This window comes from Schistocerca serialis, chromosome 5, assembly GCF_023864345.2.
Source record: "Schistocerca serialis cubense isolate TAMUIC-IGC-003099 chromosome 5, iqSchSeri2.2, whole genome shotgun sequence".
Lineage (NCBI taxonomy): Eukaryota > Metazoa > Arthropoda > Insecta > Orthoptera > Acrididae > Schistocerca > Schistocerca serialis.
Genome location: NC_064642.1, coordinates 448,365,459 through 448,389,935, shown reverse-complemented (window position 1 = coordinate 448,389,935; position 24,477 = coordinate 448,365,459). Strand labels below are relative to the sequence as shown.

The following is a 24,477-nucleotide window of genomic DNA, read 5'->3' as shown; positions in this document are numbered from 1 at the left end:
AGTGGGTTCATCAATAACAACCTATCTTATCCTGTCGGACCTGTTGGTCTAGCGCTGAAACGAAGACGAACTCCGTGTAGTGGATTTGTGGACACGCAGTTCATTACTCGTTTGCTGACGGCGAGAAAAATGCCCGTGATTTTTTTGCACTTTCTTAGTGAACGACTTCGTGCAGTTGTGGGCAATCCCATATACAGACAATTTTTCTCTAATTTTCTTTGTAATGTCTTTCTTAACCCACCCAGGAGCGGTGGTGTCCTGCAATGAGAAGTTGATCCACGCATTTCCCACTCTCAGCATCGGTTATTCTCTGATCATCAGAATTTTTTTCTCCGAAAATCTACGCGTCGATAGCCCCAACGAGTGATTACCACTCCGTCATTCTCGACGCGTCGATGTCCAGCTACTCTTGGTGATGGAAAAAAAACCTTGTCTCATTGATGTGCTTTTTACCTTTATTCCATGTTCCCAACTCTTTCCTTGGTTCCTGAGGAGGGGAGCGGGACATGGTGGCCAGGCCTCGGGTTGCGACCCCTGCCCACTTTGCCCTTACGCGTCCACTTAGGCGCCAGGAAGGTTCCTTTGAAAAGAAAAATGGCGTAGTGGTCATCGCAAGCAGGATACCTGGTTTCGAATCCAAGTCTGTTAAAATAAAAAGTAAATGGTTCAAATGGCTCTGAGCAATATGGGACTTAACTTCTGAGGTCATCAGTCCCCTAGAACTTAGAACTACTTAAACCTAACTAACCCGATGATAACGCACATATCCATGCCCAAGGCAGGATTCGAACCTGCGACCGTAGCGGTCGTGCAGTTCCAGACTGTAGCAACTAGAACCGCTCGGCCACTCCGGCCGGCAAAATAAAAAATAAAAAAAGTGGTAAAGTGCGCGCCTAGAAACAGAAAGATCGCGAGATCGAATCTCAATCAGACTACGGAATATTTCAGTTTGCCTTTAACCTAGCCTCCTTCTCTCAATTCCATGAAAATTTGACAATACTGAATGTTAATCTGTAAGTCCCCTGTCTCCAGTGTGATTACTGCGGTAGGTAAGGGACGTGCTGATCGCCTGAGTAATGTACAGTTAAAAGACTTGCACCAGGCTGTTGAGCAATACAGAAATATTAATATTGTTGGTGTTGTTATTTTAACCTTACGCTGAGAAGGTGATCTTTGTTAACAATGTTCAATGAAATGAAACGAAGTGATCGATGGGGATTAAATATGCATCTACCTCTATAAACTCTCGTGTTTCGATAGAGACGAAACAATATCTCAGTTTGGTCATCGGTGAAAGAAGAAGCCGGTAGGGACCATGATGAAGAACCTAACATGGTATTCATCACTGCATTGCTATTGGGAACAACGGTAACAAGAAGGAAACTGAAACTGGAGACTGATTCAGGGGAATCTGTTCGCAATTTCAGATTTCTTACAGTGTCTCGTCTTTTCGCGATAACAACCACAGTAGAGTAAGGGGGTGGACCTTTCAGCAGTTAACACCGACTTCTTCTTCCATCATTGGCTAAATTGGAATATCATCTCGTCTGAATCAACGTCCTGACGAGCCATTAGTAAGTTTTCCAGCGAATGAAAGTTTGGTATAGTGACTGTAGTCGCACACATCAAATTAAAATGTTCAAATGTTTGTGAATTCTCATGGGACTTAACTGCTACGGTCATCAGTCCCTGAGCTTACACACTACTTAACCTAAATTATCCTAAGGACAAATACACACACCCATGCCCGAGGGAGGACTCGAACCTTCTCCGGGACCAGCCGCACAGTCCACGACTGCAGCGCCCAAGACCGCTCGGGTAATCCCGCGCGGCTCGCACACATCGCGTGTTACAACTAACAGCTGTACACATTCCACATTGTGTAAATTTAATGAGATATTTAATAACATGGTAAATATAATTTACTTTAAACAGGGTTAGTCAGAAATTTGCCTAAATGAGAGTGAAAAATAGTTTAAGCCCAGAGATCTTACGTTATAATTACATCTCGTCTCCTGCTACAAGGAACTCGAAGAGACTGATATTCTCTCATGCTGAGAGCAGTCAAGCTGCTTCGGAGCACGTTTCCAAGGGAATAATCCGTCCCGAGTTTGCTATGTTCTCCGTAGAGCATCTATATGTTGTGATGTGACTCGCTTCTTGCTGAATGTGTTTCCGTACATCAAGAACAGTGGAATCAATTATCGTGCCTAATACCCTCAACTGCATCTCTACGGAAATGGCACTAATCAAGATGAAAACTTACTATGTTTGACTACACCCGAACAAAACAGCTTATACGTTGGTACTGAGAGTGACAAATTAACTAGTTTGAAAGTAACTTCCAAAACGGGTAGTGTCGTGGTTTTTTTTTTTTTTTCATCAGTCTGCTGACTGGTTTGATGCGGCCCGCTACGAATTCCTTTCCTGTGCTAACCTCTTCATCTCAGAGTAGCACTTGCAACCTACGTCCTCAATTATTTGCTTGACGTACTCCAATCTCTGTCTTCCTCTACAGTTTTTACCCTCTACAGCTCCCTCTAGTACCATGGAAGTCATTCCCTCATGTCTTAGCAGATGTCCTATCATCCTGTCCCTTCTCCTTATCAGTGTTTTCCACATACTCCTTTCCTCTCCGATTCTGCGTAGAACCTCCTCATTCCTTACCTTATCAGTCCACATCTCAAATGCTTCGATTCTCTTCTGTTCCGGTTTTCCCACAGTCCATGTTTCACTACCATACAATGCTGTACTCCAGACGTACACCCTCAGAAATTTCTTCCTCAAATTATGGCCGGTATTTGATATTAGTAGACTTCTCTTGGCCATAAATGCCTTTTTTGCCATAGCGAGTCTGCTTTTGATGTCCTCCTTGCTCTGTCCGTCATTGGTTATTTTACTGCCTAGGTAGCAGAATTCGTTTAAACTTCATTGACTTCGTGACCATCAATCTTGATGTTAAGTTTCTCGCTGCTCTCATTTCTACTACTTCTCATTACCTTCGTCTTTCTCCGATTTACTCTCAAACCATACTGTCCACTCACTAGTCTGTTCATTCCGTTCAGCAGATCATTTAATTCTTCTTCACTTTTACTCAGGATAGCAATGTCATCAGCGAATCGTATCATTGATATCCTTTCACCTTGTATTTTAATTCCACTCCTGAACCTTTCTTTTATTTCCATCATTGCTTCCTCGATGTACAGATTGAAGAGTAGGGGCGAAAGGCTACAGCCTTGTCTTACACCCTTCTTAATACGAGCACTTCGTTCTTGTTCGTCCACTCTTATTATTCCCTCTTGGTTGTTGTACATATTGTATATGACCCGTCTCTCCCTATAGCTTACCTCTACTTTTTTCAGAATCTCGAACAGCTTGCACCATTTAATATTGTCGAACGCTTTTTCCAGGTCGACAAATCCTATGAACGTGTCTTGATTTTTCTTTTGCCTTGCTTCCATTATTAGCCGTAAAGTCAGAATTGCCTCTCTCGTCCCTTTACTTTTCCTAAAGCCAAACTGAGCGTCACCTAGCGCATTCTCAATTTTCTTTTCCATTCTTCTGTATATTATTCTTGTAAGCAGCTTCGATGCATGAGCTGTTAAGCTGATTGTGCGATAATTCTCGCACTTGTCAGCTCTTGGCGTCTTCGGCATTGTGTGGATGATGCTTTTCCGAAAGTCAGATGGTATATCGCCAGACTCATATATTCTACACACCAACGTGAATAGTCGTTTTGTTGCCACTTCCCCCAACGATTTTAGAAATTCTGATGGAATGTTATCTATCCCTTCTGCCTTATTTGACCGTAAGTCCCCCAAAGCTCTTTTAAATTCCGATTCTAATACTGGATCCCCTATCTCTTCTAAATCGACTCCTATTTCTTCTTCTATCACATCAGACAAATCTTCACCCTCATAGAGGCTTTCAATGTATTCTTTCCACCTATCTGCTTTCTCCTCTGCATTTGACAGTGGAATTCCCTTTGCACTCTTAATGTTACCACCGTTGCTTTTAATGTCACCAAAAGTTGTTTTGACTTTCCTGTATGCTGAGTCTGTCCTTCCGACAATCATATCTTTTTCGATGTCTTCACATTTTTCCTGCAGCCATTTCGTCTTAGCTTTCCTGCACTTCCTATTTATTTCATTCCTCAGCGACTTGTATTTCTGTATTCCTGATTTTCCTGGAACATGTTTGTACTTCCTCCTTTCATCAATCAACTGAAATATTTCTTCTGTTACCCATGGTTTCTTCGCAGCTACCTTCTTTGTACCTATGTTTTCCTTCCCAACTTCTGTGATGCCCCTTTTTAGAGATGTCCATTCCTCTTCAACTGAGCCGGCCGAAGTGGCCGTGCGGTTAAAGGCGCTGCAGTCTGGAACCGCAAGACCGCTACGGTCGCAGGTTCGAATCCTGCCTCGGGCATGGATGTTTGTGATGTCCTTAGGTTAGTTAGGTTTAACTAGTTCTAAGTTCTAGGGGACTAATGACCTCAGCAGTTGAGTCCCATAGTGCTCAGAGCCATTTGAACCATTTTTTTTCCTCTTCAACTGTACTGCCTACTGCCCTATTCCTTATTGCTGTATCTATAGCGTTAGAGAACTTCAAACGTATCTCGTCATTCCTTAGTACTTCCGTATCCCACTTCTTTGCGTATTGATTCTTCCTGACTAATGTCTTGAACTTCAGCCTACTCTTCATCACTACTATATTGTGATCTGAGTCTATATCTGCTCCTGGGTACGCCTTACAATCCAGTATCTGATTTCGGAATCTCTGTCTGACCATGATGTAATCTAATTGAAATCTTCCCGTATCTCCCGGCCTTTTCCAAGTATACCTCCTCCTCTTGTGATTCTTGAACAGGGTATTCGCTATTACTAGCTGAAACTTGTTACAGAACTCAATTAGTCTTTCTCCTCTTTCATTCCTTGTCCCAAGCCCATATTCTCCTGTAACCTTTTCTTCTACTCCTTCCCCTACAACTGCATTCCAGTCGCCCATGACTATTAGATTTTCGTCCCCCTTTACATACTGCATTACCCTTTCAGTATCCTCATACACTTTCTCTATCTGTTCATCTTCAGCTTGCGACGTCGGCATGTATACCTGAACTAGCGTTGTCGGTGTTGGTCTGCTGTCGATTCTGATTAGAACAACCCGGTCACTGAACTGTTCACAGTAACACACCCTCTGCCCTACCCTCCTATTCATAACGAATCCTACACCTGTTATGCCATTTTCTGCTGCTGTTGATGTTACCCGATACTCATCTGACCAGAAATCCTTGTCTTCCTTCCACTTCACTTCACTGACCCCTACTATATCTAGATTGAGCCTTTGCATTTCCCTTTTCAGATTTTCTAGTTTCCCTACCACGTTCAAGCTTCTGACATTCCACGCCCCGACTCGTAGAACGTTATCCTTTCGTTGATTATTCAATCTTTTTCTCATGGTAAACTCCCCCTTGGCAGTCCCCTCCCGGAGATCCGAATGGGGGACTATTCCGGAATCTTTTGTCAATGGAGAGATCATCATGACACTTCTTCAATTACAGGCCACATGTCCTGTGGATACACGTTACGTGTCTTTAATGCAGTGGTTTCCATTGCCTTCTGCATCGTGTTACATACAGCTATAGGAGAAGAATACCTTCGCCAGGAAGACCTGCTGACTTACGTTCTTGGCTCAAAATAATAATAATAATAATAATAATAATAATAATAATAATAATAATGGCTCTGAGCACTATAGGACTTAACATCTGAGGTCATCAGTCCCCTAGAACGTAGAACTACTTAAACCTAACTAACCTAAGGACATCACACACATCCAGGCCCGAGGCAGGATTCGAACCTGCAACCGTAGCGGTCGCGCGGTTCCAGACTGAAGCGCCTAGAATCGCTCGGTCACAGCGGCCGGCGTTCTTGACTGATATCTTGTTTCGTAAGTGACAAGATAGATCGTATTGTTGAGAACTTTAAAACTAACGTAGCCAGCATGTGCCATACTGTCCTGACGCTACACGTCTGATCGAGGACTGTCCCATGGCGTGTTTGACAGAAGCCTGGAACGATACGTGCGTCAGGGGCAGCTAAGTGGCCGTTTGTGCCAGCGACTCCTCCCTCCGCTCCGCTTAGGACAGCCGGGCAGCTGATTTCCAGGACCGCGTGAGATGCAGTTACGGGCGGGCCGGACCAGCCGGCCGGCAGGAAGCGGCTATTTAGCAAACAGAGGAGGTCAGACGACCCCCGTGACGTCACCAGCGCCCGTGAGAGAGCCGCTGCGCGCTGCCCGCTGGCCGCTGGGTGTTGTCACCGGCGGGCGGATGCGCCGCCGCGCCCGTGCCAGGCCGCTGGCTCCAGCAGCTGGAATAGGGCGGCCCCCAACCTTCTCAGTCGCTAGCGCTACTACTGGTACGAAAGGAATAAAGCGTCACGTCCCCTGTGCCACACTACCGAATAATTTTTTACAGTAGATATTATCTACAAAGTGGCTCGTTTTAACCGTACCTTACTTAATGGGACATTGTCAAACCGTACTCAGAATTGCGAGAGGGATCTCTGGCGCCAGAAAATTCTCGTCCCGAAAGTACGATTTCTACTGTTCTCACCTCCAGAGGTGGCTTAGTTGTTAATACACCATACTACTATCCGAGAATAGACGGTCGCAGGTTCGAATCCTGCCACGGGCATGGATGTGTGTGATGTCCTTAGGTTAGTTAGTTTTAAGTAGTTCTAAGTTCTAGGGGACTGATGACATCAGGTGTTAAGTCCCACAGTGCTCAGAGCCATTTGAACCATTTGATATTCACGTCTAAGTGTACGGCTTTTACGGAAACAAGGCCGGTATGAGAGCACCACTAAGCTGTGTTTACACCGCAATAGCCGATACTGGCCATCTTGCTTTTCAAAAAACAAAAACTGGCTCTGAGCACTGAGGTCATCAGTCCCCTAGAACTTAAAACTACTTAAACCGAACTAACGTAAGGACATCACACACAACCCATTCCCAAGGCAGGATTCGAACCTGCAACCGTAGCGGTCACGCGGTTCCAGACTGAAGCGCCTAGAACTGCTCAGCCACACCGGCCGGCTCTTGCTTTTCAGTTTTTAGCTCATTTCTCACTTAATATTTCTGCGAAACGCTGTAGCGAGAGCGCTAAAAAGCATTCAGTGTCTTGGATGATTCAAGAGTTAAGAGTACTACCCATGCAACATAGTTAGGCACCCTTCCTCGTATTGGAATTAGTAAAAAATCTTGTTGCGATATCTTGAAAAGCTCACGAAATAAAAGCGGTGCTGTTTTTAGGTGATTCGGCCACTGTAAGACTAACGCAGTGCCAACCTAAAAGGTAGAATGTTTATCCCAACAAGAAGAGAGTGATTTTTACTGTCGCAAGTAGCCAGCGCTCCTCGGCGTAAGCGGCTGTACCGCGCACGTAGACATCCATTCGACTCCTAACGCCGGCGGTTCTGTAAACACGGCGCAGCCCTGGCCGCAGCTCCATAAGAGGGGCCTGTCCGCAGTGGATTCTGCGCCTGCCGCCCTCATCCATCAGCGGCGAGGGCCGGCCCGCCACCCCATTAATCAGATCCCGCGGTTACCTGTCCACCGAGCCCTAGTAACGAGACGCGTGTGTCGGCGAGCACAATTAGCTGCTAATTATTAGATTACTCTGCGGCCATTGTCCCGTGCACCTAATTACTCGCGCAACAAAGCGCTGCTGGAGCGGGGTGGCCACCAATTAGCCATTCTCGAGGCGCTCGAGTTCGCCCAGAACCGGGCTGCACGCGCGCCGATGAGAGCTGCGCTGAAATACGAGCGCTCCGGCAGCGACTGCGGCCGGCCGGAGGCGGACAAAGGCGCCAGCGACGCTTCCAGCGTTAGCAACGGCGGAGGCTCACGCCCGTCCAACGCTCTCCCCGCCTCCCATATCCGTCGCGAGCTATAACGGCCCCTCTACTGCTCTCAGCTGCTAAGTACATTCAGCGTTCGATTCTAATTGCATCTTACGCTAAAAATAACGGGTATGTCGCAATTTTTTAAGATACCTTTTACGTTGTTGATCTGCCAATCCTACGTTAAGATCGTCTGAATGAAACCGAATACATGCAATATTTGTCTTGACAGATGCGTTTCTCCTCAATCTATTAATTCATCATCAGTCCCCTGAAGTACAAGATATTTCCATTTGTACGCAGCACTTCCAGTTTATGTATTCCATAGTGCAACTGTAAGCTACAGGACGGCCATTGTTGCCGAGCGGTTCCAGGCGCTTCAGTCAGCAACCGCGCGACCGCTAGGTCGCAGGTTCGAATCCTGCCTCGGGCATAGATGTGTGTGATGTCCTTAGGTTAGTTAGGTTTAAGTAGTTCTAAGTTCTAGGGGACTGCTGACCTCAGATGTTAAGTCCCATAGTGCTCAGAGTCTTTTTTTTGTGTGTGTATAAGCTACAAACAGTTCTCACCTAGGCACTTTCTGATAGATATATATTTTTTTACTGTGTGTGTTTTGATAATGTTCTACGTGTACTCTTGCTGGATTGTTTTCAGCTCAGTATACAAGCCACTCACACACTCTTTCACCACGTTAACTTGTTTATTTTACGTAGCTTTGCCAAACGTGGAGTACATTTTGCGATGTTTATTGCCAAAGGCTTGTTTGTGTGGCCATACACATCGTAAAATATACCCCACAGTTGGCAATACTGCATAGTCTCTCTCTCTCTCTCTCACTGTGTGTGTGTGTGTGTGTGTGTGTGTGTGTGTGTGTATGTGTGTAGTTCGTGTCATGAGCTGAAAATTGTGTTGGGTGCTACAGGCAGAACAGTAGCTTCATCTGCAGCACAGGAAGAACAAATGTAGAACAATACCAACACACAGAGTAACAAAATACACATAGAGCAGAAGGTACTTAGGTCAGGGCTGTTTGTTCAAATGGCTCTGTGCACTATGGAACTTAACATCCGAGGTCATCAGTCCCCTAGAACTTAGAATTACTTAAACCTTACTAACCTAAGGACATCACACACATCCATGGCCGAGGCAGGATTCTAACCTGCGGCCGTAGCGGTCGCGCGGTTCCAGACTAAAGCGCCTAGAACCGCTTGGCCACACCGGCCGGCATGCTGTTTGTAGCTTACATGTATAACAGCAGTAAGTTGAAAGATTTGCATACAATTGAAAATGAAAATGAATTTTAGGCAACTGATGATGCCATAATAAAATAGCCCTGAACATGTCCGGTAAAATAAATATTGCCTTTATTTATTTGCATACAGTCGGCCGTAAGCTAAATATCATTAACGCAATATCTTTAAGATGATTATGAGAACGGGAACCATAGCACATTATACTTATCTCTTGTATCATTGATTTCCACGAAAGTTCTTCGTAGGTATTCCATTATTGTCCTTGACTCATCTCTGTTTCTGTGTACTGTAACGTGGAACTGATCCTTCTGGTTGTTTTATGAATTAACTTTTTCCGTTTCCATCAAATACATTAATTAATGCGTTTGGACACAGCGCTAAACATGACTGACCGAGGCAAATTCCAGTTCATAGCTTTCCAGTTGAACTCGTACTAAAATTTAACGTAATTGCCCACCAAAGATAACTCACTCATAAAACACAAGGATTTTACATCGAGGGCTTCGAAAACTTAATTTTTAGAAATAACTGATCCACATCGGGGTGCGAATAAAAGATAAAAACTATGGTTTCGAGCCAAATGATGATGCAATACTACAGATAAATACATACTATGTTTGAAAGTAACATAGGAATGAAAATAGTAGGTCTATACGTTACGTGCAATATGGCGCATGTACAGTTTTAATGTCCAACAGATGACGCTCAGAGTATGTCAGGAAAAAGAAAACAGCGGTAACTATCGCGTTTACCTAGCAATACAGAGTGTTGTAGGGGGCTTACGTATTGATTTGGTATGTTCTATGGGACCAAAATACTCAGGTCATCGGTTCCTAGGCTCACACACTACTTGATCTAACCGAAACTAACTTACGCTAAGGATAACACACACACACCCATGCCTATCGGAGGACTCGAACCTCCGATGGGGGCAGCCGCGTGAACCGTGGCAAGGCGCCCTAGGCTGCACGACTACCCCGCGTGGCCCTCTTATTTGAGAGCAATATATCTTTGCCTCACGCTTGTCGCAGTAGGTACTATGGATAGTCGAGCGCCCGATGCACCCGAGAGTAGTTTTGTGCTGAGACTCCGAGTAAGTAAGTTGGTTGGCTGCTACGCAAGCATAGCGGATTTCGGCAGGACGGCCGATCGCGGTTACGATTGTTTAACGGCTGTGTGTGTCACCCAACGCCGTGAGCCTGACTTCCAGCAAATACGTAAATGGCATTAAATGAGTGATTTGTTGATGTGTTTAAGTGTTCATTTTTGCACCGTGATTACGCGACAACCGCGCAGGACACCCACGATTCGGATTGCAGTGAGGATTGTGCATTCAGTACCACATGAAGAATATTGGCGTGTGACGACTTTAATAGGCAGCCTGTGATGAGTTAACCGTTATTACTTTGTCAGACGGAGGGAGTAGCTGCCTCATTCGTGCTGTTTACACAATAGATAAAGAACATTAACAACAAGGTACGTACCGATTATTGCTACCTGATATCCTAATTAGCTTTGTTGGATTTGATAGGAAACAACCCCGTCCAAATATTAACGGATCAGCCTTTATGAGTTGCACATGGTCAAACTATTCTAAACTGTTAGACTATAATACACTAGTCAATAACGGTGGGTTTTGAAAAGGGAGTGTTTCAGTGTTCAGTACAGGAATTCCTCGCGGTAGTTGAGGACGTTTTCCTGTAATGCGATATTTATTCGTATACTCCGCTTTATCGTGTTTTGTTAGCTCTTTATGTGACAAAAGATTTTCTCCGGCATAACAGTGAAATGCATGTCAGTATATGCTCTTTGGGATTAGGAATGAATGAACCTGCTGAATGTATTACGTATTTTTAAGTCTATCGTAAGGAACAGGGTGGTAAATATTCATACCAATGTATCAAGAAAAAAGCTATTATACATGGTAATTTACTTAGTTTACAACTAATGTACTTACTTAACAGAGTCACGTAAAGGGTTAATTCTTTAATTCTTTGTTTGCATATTTTCTGGCTCATATGGCTCTCAGCACCATAGTGCATAGTTCTGAGGTCATCAGACCCCTAGAACTTACAACTACTTAAACCTAACTGACCTAAGGACATCAAACACATCCATGCCCGAGGCAGGATTCGGACTTACGACCATAGCGATCGAGCGGTTCCAAACTGCAGCGCCTAGAACCGCTCGGTCACCCCGGCCGGCTTACACGATCTGTCTGTAAGCTGTACACTTTCTTGTTTTATGACCAAGAACCTTTGGCTCGCAAGGTCCCAGAGGACTACATAAATAAATAAATAAAAGGAACATCACAAATTATATGAAATATCTGATGGCTAGTCTGAGATTGGAATAGCGAGTTGACATACGCCTCAGAGTGAAAAAGAGAAAGAAGAACAAGATGAATAATACGGAGAAGATGAATTAATAGTCCTCCGCCTAGTACGGTACAGCAGTCTGAGCAAGAGATTTAGACTGGAAGTTCCTCAAAGTGTTTCATTCAACATACCAGTGCATCTCTGGGTAATGGTACTTCTTGAGAGTAACGTAAACATATGCAAGCTGGGTAACACGGCCCGAATGATGTACTTCAGAATGTCTGCGTTTAGCGTCGGGAATGAAGACGCTCCGCAGGTCTGTCTTATCGCGAGGACGTAATAAACAGGCGGCAAAGTGGACAGCACAAATCGCGCAGAAGAAATAGTAGCCGGCGGGAGTCGGTAGTGAGGAGTCGCGTGGGCGGGCAGCGCAGCGCAGTGCGCATGCGTGGCTCGGCTCGGCTCTGCGCGGCGTGGCGTGGGCGGCCCATTCACCTGTCTGGCCGTGCGCGGCCCGCGATAGCATCGCCACGTGCGCTGACCGCGCCAAGGCCGACCACGGAAACCGCCGCCGCTCGAATTTGCATCGGCTCGCCTGCCCTGGCCATCAGCATCCTGTTCTGCTGATACCAGAGCCCTGGACTCGCCTCGCCTCGGTTTCCGGTGCTAAACCTCCGCCGTCTTCTTGCCACCTGGACACTTTACACTGCGGTGAGGATCAGCAGTGTTACAGAACATCCAGCAGGACATCTAGATGGTAATAATCCCGTTTTCTGCCTGTCGAGTCTCCACAGCGTCGTGCATCCCTTGCTCCTACATTTGTCCCGCCGTCTTCGTTGTTTAGCGGAGCGATACCGGATACTTCAGGAAGATTACACAGTCCTCCACCCTCCATCGAATTTAATCTAAAAACTCCTCCCGAACAGGCCATGAAGGTCCATAGGTACCGACCGGCCGCCGTGTCATCCTCACCCACAGACGTCACTGGATGCGGGCATGGAGGGGCATGTAATCATAATTAAATCGACACCCTAGCTGCAAACAGGTGTTGATATACACCATTTTGGACATGTTGAAAATGTGTGCCCTACCGGGACTCGAACCCGGGATCTCCTGCTTACATAGCAGACGCTCTATCCATCTGGCATGTTGAAAAACATTTTCAACATGTCCAAAATGACGTATTTCAACGCCTGTTTGCAGCTAGCGTGCCGATTTAATTATCATTTCATTCTAGAGAAGCTGCACGGTCATCAATGGTATCTGTTCTTTCGGGAACAGATACTACCTTCATATATGGAGGGACATGTGGTCAGCACACCGCTCTCCCAGCCGTATGTTTGCGAGACCGGAGTCGCTACTTCTCGATCAAGTAGCTCCTCAGTTTGCCTCACAAGGGCTGAGTGCACCCCGCTTGTCAGCAGCGTTCGGCAGACCAGATGGTCGCCCATCCAAGTGCTAACCTAGCCCGACAGCGCTTAAGTGCGGCAATCTGACTGGAACTGGTGTTACTATTGCGGCAGAGCCGTTGGCTCCACCGAATTTAGCCAACTGGAAAAAGATAAGAAGACGTTGTGGTTCCGCTGAGGCTGCCTGTTATTTAAATTTATTCGTCACTATTGGCGATTATAAGGGAGCACGTTACAGCTGATCGCATATACACGGCACGGTCAGTATTCAGGGATATGAAAGGAGTGATAATTCGAAGCAAAAAAATCTAGTAAACACCAGCTCTAAAGGGCGTACTTTTAGAGCTAAGAGCACTTGTTCAGTAAAAGAGCTATGTTTCAGTAGATATGGAAAGCGTAGAGCTTGCAGCAGAAGAGGTCCGTTTCGTTGTGAAAACGAAGACGTGGCCATAGCTCTTACTCCAGGTCTCGTACAAAGCCGTCAACCCTCTCCCCACCCACTGTAGTACGGCACACGGAATTCTCATACAACCATGTGAAAGTGGTAGAAGAGTCCTACTTTGTATTGTGAGCTCGACCATCACACTGGCTTGACTGTCGGTTATGTCATCAAAGCGTTAATCTTCCATGTCAGTTTCTGCACATTGTCGTTTTGTGGTAAGTTCAAAATGGCTCTGAGCACTATGGGACTTAACATCTATGGTCATCAGTTCCCTAGAACTTAGAACTACTTAAACCTAGCTAACCTAAGGACAGCACACAACACCCTATTTGTGGTAAGTTCTTGTTGATAACACCAAGTCTCCACACCCGTGATGATTTTTTAGTCAGGCCGTGCGGGACAAACTTTGCACACACTTATGCCTTCTTCAAATCATTCTGGAGAATTGAACACTTGATTCTGAGATGTTGCTCCATACTCACTTGCGTCACAACACTGCTGACACCCGACAACCACAAGTACACTGATTAGGACTGCCTGCGCAGAACAGTCTATTCGAATGATTATGACTGTTTACAGTTGTTAGTTCAACCTACCGCCAAAGTTACTGCGCTGATGTCTCTTATACATAAGGAATAAATTCAGTCTCGGAATCTTTTGCGCGGAAGATTTAAATCGTAATAGTAGATGCTACATGCAGTCATAAATAAAGAAGAAATACTGAATCATGCTCAAATGCATCATCGAACCAGTCAACTCTAGAACGCATTGCGAAACCATAAGACACTAGAACGCATTGCGAAACCATAAGACTTTTTCTACTCCTATTACAAAATCGAATGTACAATACACGTAAGCTCACTGGGCTAAATATTAGTCGGATTATTGAAAAAAGCACACGTGTCGCTTTCTAGCGCTGTTGATGGTGTAGAATTGTTGGATATGTACCAATCGCTTCTATAGAATCCACGCAGTAATACGAGTAAACGTGTAGTCACGACAGAATGGCCGAAGGAAGGAAGGAAAACTAGGATTTAACATTGTCACTAGAGACGGAGGACAAGCTCGGACTGTCTCAAGGAAGGAAATCGGCCGTGGCCTTTCAAGGCAACCATCGCTGCGTTTGCCTGGAGTGATTTAGGGAAATCACGGAAACGAAAATCTGAATGGCAGGACGCAGATTTGAACCTTCATCCTCTCGAATGCGAGTCCAGTGTGCTAAACGCTGCGCCACCTCGCTCGGCGTAGCCGACAGGTACTACCGAGTTTGTACGTGCCAGTGACTCCATTCTTCAGACTGTGTGTTTCTGTTATGTTTTGGGAGCGTTTTTCGTACCATGACTTGGACCTAATCGTTGACGTTACCGTGAACGTGTAATGCGATCTCTTTTTCAATATTCTCAGTGACAAAATATTATCCTTGCATGTAGATCTTCATGATACGTATACAACGGACACTCTCGTGCCGCGCGGGATTAGCCGAGCGGTCTTAGGTGCTGCGGTCATGTACTGTTCGGCTGGTCCCGGCAGAGGTTCGAGTCCTCCCTCGGGCATGGGTGTGTGTATTTGTCCTTAGGATAATTTAGGTTAAGGAGTGCGTAAGCTTAGGGACTGATGACCTTAGCAGTTATCTCCCATAGGATTTCACACACATTTGATTTTTGACACTCTCGTCTTTCAAGACGACAACAGCCACGTTCAGGGTGCTGCAGACGTTCCTGATTTGACGAACACTCAGGCATCCTACAGTACCTCACTGGCCCACTAAACCATCCAATCTTAATGTCAAAATAAATATTTAGGACTGTTTGGAACAGTGAGTGCAAACAAGTGATCAACATCCCCACGATATTGTAGCTCTAGGGGTAATGCAGATACATAGGGGTAATGCAGGTACATAGAAGAACGGGAAAAAAGTGGTCAGCAAGGCTGAGTGCCACGCGGGAAATCCGGGTTCGATTCCCAGTACTGCCAGGGATTTTTCCTTGGTGGTTGGACTGGTACGGGATGCACTCAGCCTCATGAAGCCAACCGAGGAGTTATTCGCCCACTCAGCAGCGGTTCGAAGGTCTAGAATCCCGACGCCGACCAGAAAAGTAGTCTGCTGTTCATATGCCCTCAATACCCCATCCGATGATGTCATCGGTAGAGAATGACATGGCGTGGAATTTTACTTTCACTTGTACGTGACAGACTTACTTTATTGTGTACTTTTTTTTTAAAAAAAAAAAAAGAAAGAAGCAAAGCTAGGTACGTTCTTGTAACATGGTTGGAGTGATGGAATGGTGAGGCACGAACATTGTAGGAAGAGAGCTCACTTAGAAGAGTGACTGCGACAGCAAGTAGCAGGGTGTGGCGGGTCGAGGAACCAGGAAACGGCATTCAGAACACGGTCGCTAGCAGCGGCGCGTCGCCAGCAGGTGGAAACGCAGCAGAGGACGCACCCCAGCCGGGCACTTTCCCAGGCGGTAGCATCGCTGCCAACGGTAATGGCGCGCCGCACCAGCCATTAGCCTGCGCCCAGAGGTGTTACAAATTAGCGGAGCGACCGCGCACCAGCTTTCTCGCGGCTCACCCCGCCGTCTGCCACTCACTCCGACATTTCCAGAATTTTCTCTAGCGGCACACGCTGCAACCGCTCGTATCCGATTTCGAACGCTTTCGCTGGTACTGGTCATTCTGTCCGTGTCCGGCGAAAGGGGTCACTCGAATCGACGGTCGCTCGTTTCCCAGCTTTCGTGAGACGCGGAAGACGAGAGTACAAGTGTGCTCTCTACAGAAGTGGAGTTCATGAACAGTGTCCACCGTTCCTGTCATTATTGAGATTTACCGCGCAAAACCAAGACTTATGTGCCGTTGTAGTCTACATCTGTTCTGTGAGATTGCAGGCTTGTAAAAAACAGCTCTCGACTACCTCAGAGATGAAAGTGGCACTACGTTTCGCCATCAGACCTAGATCGTCCCTGATCAGGATGGACATGCATGACGTAATGGTTTCAGGTGAGGCTCAAAACCTTCCTTGCGCTGGCCGTTGATAATCTACAACGCCCTCCAGGTAACTCCGGCGGTAGGTATGCAAAATTCTCTCTCCAATCGCATTAAGGTCTAGGACAGACGAAACATCAGGATTGTACAGCACCCCGACCACAAAGTACCTGAGAACACCGAAGTAATGTGCCACATGCACACTTACACTCGGGGAGACTTTTTTCCGGGTTTACTTGTCTGTAACAGTGACTGTCTCCACGGCTACTAATTCACCACATGTTACACCCTCATCCTCACCTCTCCATGTGACGGTGTAGTTGGATTTGGTATTTCATTCAATATCTTGATCAGTAACTTTATCTCACCACTATTCTCTGACAGGTGCGACTTCTCTCAGGTTTGAAACCACCTGTCATTGACAAGGTTTGACATTCGTCTCCGGTCCATGTTACTTGACTGCTAATGGTACAACATTCCTTGTAGCCCTTGATTAATCAACGTTAATACACGAACAAATCGGATAACTTTGTTCATGTTGTGGTTATTGGGATGCCCAACAAGGTGTGTGTTTCATGGAAACCCCTCTTTTCATGGCTGCACTCTCATACGATAGGTCTTTTTGTCATTCGTAGGGACCGAAAAATGTAGCATCAATTTTTCGAAATTGCATATATTTTCTTTGTTTGTCAATGATTAGACACGCAAATTTAAAAGGTTGTGACGCTACGTAAATGAAGACAAAGACATTATTACTTCTTTGAAACTAGCTGTTAAAAAATTGCTGCTTAAGAACTATTTGACCAGCATGTTTGCTTTTGCATAAACTTCAACACCTTTTTCTTCCGAAATGGCCTTTGTTTTCTTCGTTTGGCTGTATTTAAGCTTTCAAAAATGATTGTTCTGTTGATAAGCAGCAGCATTTTCCACCCATTTAAGCGAATGCGCTCCGATATAAGTGTTTCTGGACATTATTTGTCTTTTCCCGCCCAATTTGAAGATTAAATAATTTGCTGACTACTAATTTCTACATTTAATGGGTATTCATAGCTCTGTGACCCATGCTACACAACGCTACCGATAGAAGTGACACGGATTTAGCATAGAAGTGGAACCGGACGTATGGCAACTCCATTTTAACGTTAGGGGCAGAATATGTTTTCCAATCGTCATAGCGATGAAGGCAGGCACTATACGCCATAGTCGTAGATGGCCGCAAGCATAAACAGAGTAGAATTTTGAGCGCCACAGGGGAAGAAGAGCTGCAAGGAAACAAACCCCGCCTCCATTGCGCTGGGCAGCAGCCTACAGCAGAACTGACACATTGTCTACATCTACATCTACATCTACATTGATACTCCGCAAGCCACCCAACGGTGTGTGGCGGAGGGCACTTTACGTGCCACTGTCATTACCTCCCTTTCCTGTTCCAGTCGCGTATGGTTCGCGGGAAGAACGACTGTCTGAAAGCCTCCGTGCGCGCTCTAATCTCTCTAATTTTACATTCGTGATCTCCTCGGGAGGTATAAGTAGGGGGAAGCAATATATTCGATACCTCATCCAGAAACGCACCCTCTCGAAACCTGGCGAGCAAGCTACACCGCGATGCAGAGCGCCTCTCTTGCAGGGTCTGCCACTTGAGTTTATTAAACATCTCCGTAACGCTATCATGGTTACCAAATAGCCCTGTGACGAAACGCGCCGCTCTTCTTTGGATCTTCTCTATCTCCTCCGTCAAACCGATCTGGTACGGATCACAGGGATCGCCGATCACTTCTCGTTTAGTAAGGGTCGTAATCGAAACCCTTGATGGACCAGGTTTAGGCGTTTCACTTATTTCAAAATAAGAAAAGAAAACAATGGGCAACGCACAACACAAAGCATTCAGGGACTGCCACTGCTCAATAGCTTGTTGAAGATACCAGAATATTGTTAACGACGGTAGTTCAGGCCCGACCTCTAGCAGTATTCGATGCAACTACAGTTCAGAACATCCATCACCTAATTTGCCACATTAACTGTTCCCTTTACACTACTTTTTAAGCTTTAGCTAACAAAAAGACGGCCGGCCGCGGTGGTCTCGCGGTTAAGGCGCTCAGTCCGGAACCGCGGGACTGCTACGGTCGCAGGTTCGAATCCTGCCTCGGGCATGGATGTGTGTGATGTCCTTAGGTTAGTTAGGTTTAAGTAGTTCTAAGTTCTAGGAGACTGATGACCACAGATGTTAAGTCCCATAGTGCTCAGAGCCAACAAAAAGACGTAACGTTTCTTTCCTACAAAACGCTGGGTCCCATGGCTGAGTACTACGTTGCATCTTAAACAAACTACTCAACCGTCCACAACTGGCCTGGCGCCAGATCATTTAGCGCATTGATACGTCGTTGCGTTCCTACACTTTATTTTGCAGGTAGGTTCTTGCGCACATTATCTATCCAAGCCGGGCTTCGCCAGGTGATGTGCAATGCCAGTAACCGCTTACATTTTCGACACTGTATGCAAAAAATAAAGCTGTTTCGAACTATCTCTGATAAATAGATCATCTGGATACAATTCGCTACGAAAACCCGTCTGTTAAGCAATTTTACGTTCTCGCATTTTCACGCAGAATTCACATTTATTTCGCATTTATTGTAAAATGCGATTTTTTCAGGTCCCTAGTCATTCTTGTTGCTGTGCTGATTCCGACTTATATTATGGTGCAGGGTCCCATGACGGCCTCGTACGAGTCCTGCACCACGTACCGCACCAGTATGCTGTTTTAAGGGGTGACTAATCTCTTGTCCGGCGAGCTTACCGAGCGCGCAGTTTCCCCGCCTGCAGACGCGGACACCTCGCCGAGCCGGGGGGCTGTGCGTGGAGTAGTAGGAGTCTGAGTACGTGCCGGCGGCCCACGAGGCGGCGGGCGACGGACTGCCTAATGAGGTGCGTGTAGGCGGCGTGACCGGCAGTACACCATCTCGTGACAGGTGCTCGCTCGCTGTTCGCCCCAGCGGGACCGCACGAAGTCCTCGTATGCGCCGGCTGCGACCGCAGTCGCGCAGGAATGCCCGCAGTATTCCTAGGAAACTAGGGGCTTCTGACTCGCACTGCAGCACGACTGCAGACAAACTCTCACACGCTCCCTCTGAGTGATATATCTCGTACACGGCCAGTCCCTGCGTTTCCGCTGAAACCAACTGCTGCCCGATAATGGCCGACAGCAGGGAGCGGAGGACAAGCCAGACACCAGCGTAAAACTGTGAGCCGAACCGGGATTCCAACCGCGAACTTGTCTCTCGCGGACAGTGCTTTTTCGACGTAGATTCTCAGTCCCTGTTCGAATATTTAACCAGCCATTTACCCCTTTGAATGTATTAAGACCCACCCGTAGACATTTTTGTTAGCTGGAAGTCTGTTTGGAGAGATCAGCCTCTTAGTGATATTACGTAAGATCACTTCCTTAACAAAGAAAGTAATATTCATCTGCCAGGAATGATAGTGTGAGATGCCCAGTCGATATGTATAAAATAATGGGTTTTAGGTTATTGGTGCGTGTTGGTAAAGTTTTCATTCGATTGTAGCTAATTCACTTTTTTCAAAAGTGATTCGACTACAGCTATGCTAAAACGAAAACACTTTTCTGGAGATCATGGGGGTATCAATAAGGCCTTAACATGAATAGATATTTTATGGGAAGAAAATTGGAATGACTGATGAGTAAAAAACAGTCAACAATTAATTGAAAGTTATTTCGTGTTGTTTTTGTCCATCAGTCACTTGACCTACGAAAATCACCGAGTTCCCAAGTACTGTGTGGCTGATCCCGGCGAAGGTTCGAGTCCTCCCTCGGGCATGGGTGTGTGTGTTTGTCCTTAGGATAATTTAGGTTAAGTAGTGTGTAAGCTTAGGGACTGATGACCTTAGCAGTTAAGTCCCACAAGATTTCACACAAATTTGAACATTTTGAATTTGAAGTTCCCATGTATCGTCTGAACAAATTATTAATTTACTGTGTGCACAACGTGAAATGCTGAAACGTTCTTCCCTAAGACAGGAAACTGTATTCAGTGTGCTAGTAGTTGGGTGGAAAAAATTCGCTTAAGTGTAACGAAGTACTTCTTAATTTTACGAACTGATTTTTTCTACAGACACGAAAATTCCGATGTAAAGCTCTCGGGCTTCAAAGTGGATGGCAGTGTTAAAATACTGCGACGTTTCCAAGTGCTTCACACTCATCATTATCTGGCAAAATCAGAAACCCCAGAGCCTTTCATCAGTAGTATACCCCGGCAAAGTCTAAATTCACACATGACAGTTCGGATAAAACTATCATTATACACATGAAATAACGAGACAAAACACGACAGATAATGTTGGCAGGCAAGTGGAATGGTAGGTGGTAATACATTTAAAACCACTCATTAGTCAAGAAAAACCTCCTTAAAAACTGGTCTGTAGGCTTACACTAAACGATAATTACATCGCTTACCGCCAATGAAGACTGTAGTGTGAACTCCACAAATCTGACACAAATCTGAATTCCCATTGTAATTACTAAATTTCATCTGTCAGTTCTCCCTTTATTCACGGGAAAGAGACAAGGCAGAGTACCAATTAAGCCAGCAACACTTTAAACTTAAGTATAACTCTTATTTATATCAAGATACCTGTTTCACTTCTGATCGCTGCAAAATGGTGAAACCTATGACGTATTTCATAGTATTTGAGGCAACAAAAGAATAAAAGTAATAGAGCAGAACTATTTTGCAAAAGAGGAACTGGCGTACTTCCAGTGCTATGTAGTGGCCTCGTATTCTAAATACCGGCTCATGTCTGTCACTAGATTTCTTAATAATGTGTTGCATGTTTGTCGTGTTATTTGTTGAGCTCATTAGTGAGCACAATCCTTTCCGCTATAAAGTTTGATTCAGACGTTGTTCACAGAATTATACCGGTTTCAAATTTTTAGCCATTGTCAATAGCCCAGAAATATTGATTTTGGTTGTACTGACGGAAATGAACTTTATTCCTATTAATTTGTCAGCTATAATTCAACAGTCACCTGGTGTTTGTTTTCGTGTCTATATTCACCTTGAAGGTACATTTAGAAATCACGGTATTGTCGTAGCAATCTGTGGTCGCAGCACACACCCTGCACACAAAACAGGATACCTGTTATTTTGAACGGCATCTGACGCACACTTGAGAGGAAATTACACTTATCGCCTCCCGTTATGTCGCGACTTTGTGCCTGGGGCGGGACGGAGGTTTCCTGTGACCTTCGCCACCCACACAGGACGAACAATAGCGCCGGCGTCTCGAGTGCTGTTAGCTCAGAGCAACAGCTTTCGCGGTCATCCGCTGTAACTGGTTTGCCTCGACATTGTGTGGTCGCGATCTGCATACCGCTCTCTTCAGCCTCCAGTACGCTTCTCACGTCTGTTAAATACCTCTCACTGCGGAAGAAGCAGTAGAAACTACTTGAAAACAGCAGTTAAATTTAATACGATTACGTGAGAGGACACAAGAAACTTTTAGAGAAACATCGACATCGGTTACACAAACTGCAAGCTGTTTTGACCCTACGTCTGGGTATGTAGGCACCACAAATACGCAGAAACCGTTGCAGACAGCGTAACCACAGTCGTTACTAATCATCTTCGGAATTAAGAATTCGCTTCGCCTGTGTTGAATCTCGTTATTATCAGATCACAATCGGTTTTGGGGCACTGAAAAGCACTTCCTCAGGTGACATGTAACTAATTCATAGCAACTAAGTAGCCCGAACATGACACTCAACATTCGTGTCCAGACCAAACCACTTAGCCCTCTATTACGGAGGATGTGGTTGTAAGTGCTACGAAACCGGTTTTGATACGATAATAACAAGATTAAATATAGCTGAAGCCGCTTTCTAATCTTCAATTCAACTATGATTGCAGAAGAACAACAGGTAATCCACTTAAAAGGAAGATGGATAAGAGAGCAAGTTTTCCTGTGTGTGTGTGTGTGTGTGTGGAGGCGCTGAAACAATGTTTTCCGGAAAGAAAAAACTTTGTAATCTCTGTGGCGTGTCGTACATACTCATCGACAGACGAAAATCGATAATGTTAATTTGGTTGCCGAAGTAACTTGTGGACTGAACACTTAGCCTGAAAACTTATTTAGTAAACAGGAAAATTACTTGATATCTCAGCGTGACTGAAAGGGGTTAAGTTTTCGGGATTTAGTCGATTTGAAATACTGGCGCCGAGCGTACCTACATCACATGTAGCTCCCGGTGAAGACGACTAGGTTAATCGAAACATGAAATCATCAGTTGAGATGAACAACGAAATACATTTCACCTACAAACATTATTATTCATTCACTGGAGAGGTTCGTTATTTTATAGGGACTGTTAGAAGACAGTTCTATTTCATTATATGTACAGGTTGTTTCAAAGTGTTTGCGTCAAACGTCTAGAGGCAATAGATCATTTCAGGAGGAACAACTTTATTAAAGAGAAAAATGTTTGCTGACACTTCCTGGAGACGCTAGATGTCCTTTTGTATTCTTTTGTATTGGGCATGGTGACCCTGAGAGGCGGAAGAGTGTAGGCACTCTGCAGCATGCGTATGCCTTGTGTGTTGCCTATAATCTAGTCACCTGCTCCCAGCAAAGTTGAAGCATTTGATTCGCTTCTAAAATATCTTTCACCGCTTAGACTCATTCTTAAGGTTCTCTTGTTGGAAATCACTCTGTCAATTTACTGGAGTAGGTAATGCAGCACACGCGGTTAGTAGCCCATACTAGTTTGGTAACATCCCGTCGCCCCAGGGGCGGAATATACTAAAGGACGGCTAGCGTCGCTGGGGAATGTTGGCGAACATTTTGTCTCTTACAAAAGACATTCCCCATGAGACTATCACTCCTAGGTGTTGAAGCACCCTTTATATAACCTGGTAGACAACACTGGAAGCCCCACGGGGCTGTCGTGTATGTGGACGTAGCAAAGGAAAAAGTGCAGGAAGACTAGCAGATCGACTTCAGCGCAACATCTGGTAATTGTTTCCTCGCAGTAAGTGAGGTAGCGCAGTGGTTGGCACACTGGACTCACATTCGGGAGAGCGACGGTTTAAATCTACCTCACACCATCCTGATTTAGGTTTACCGTGATTTCCCCAAATCAGGCAAATGCCGGGATGATTCCATTGAAAGGGAATAACAGAAAAATGTTTTATATAAGTTCGAAGAACTATTAAAACGATGTTTGATATTTTTTGTTTTGCATTTTTGTTGAGGAAATTGCATTTTCTAACGCTATTTGAAAAATGCGCATTGTTTTCATTATTTTTACTACATCGTCCCTCTGTTTCACGTTACAAATCAACAGGTTTCGAATAAAACCAGAATTTAACACTGACAAGCTCAATTTTGCTATAAATACTTTCTATTTTTAAGTAATATACAGGAGGAGAATTATGTAGAACAAAAAAGGTTCGTAGGTCACACGGCTTTTTATACATCCTCACTCGGTTTCTAGACGGTTCTCCGCTTCCGATTTTTTGAGGAATCTTGTGAAGCGCCGATCGCGTGCGTAAAGTAAGGTAACGATCGACAGGTTGCTACACACCTAACGCACAGGTGACACTGGTAGGATCTTAGCTGACCAGAGCTATTACGAAAACTACCGTATGCTACGCTGACTTACTCACTTACACAACAGTCTACGGTAGCCTACGGTAGTTTTATAACCCTAGTTACACGTCATCTACAACCACCGAGTTGGTGTCCATCTGGGCGATGTTATTGCAGTGTGTAGCCGGGGCGAACTGTTCTCCACTGCTAGATGAAGGTGAACTGGAACAAGCTTTAACATCACTCACAGCAGTTCTGAGCAAGCTACATTGTTCTGGTCAGACATAACGTGGCCTCACTTCAGAAGTGGTGTGATCCCTCGGCCGCGGCAGAACGCCCTCTTGACCCCCCCCCCCCCCCCCCCCCCAACCGCGCCGAGTGTTCCTCGACAAAGACATCGAGTTGTTCCACCCCGTGCCGGTCAGTAAAACGTTACGAGGCGCGGCGCGGTGGGCTGGCAGCCGGCTAAACCGACCCGTGTAGTGGCCGGGTCGGTGGCTGGTGCGGGCGGCTCGTCCCCCCGCCGCTGGATGCGGCCCGACAGCGGCGTCGGTGGTCCGCGCCCGG

At 45.5% G+C, this 24,477-nt stretch overlaps 1 protein-coding gene across 1 annotated transcript in view; it reads left to right on the top strand.

Annotated features, from left to right (window-relative positions):
• Nucleotides 1-24,477, top strand: part of LOC126480783 (protein jagged-1b) — a 580,451-nt gene that overhangs the window by 399,440 nt on the left and 156,534 nt on the right. The gene's annotated exons all lie outside the window — the stretch shown is intronic.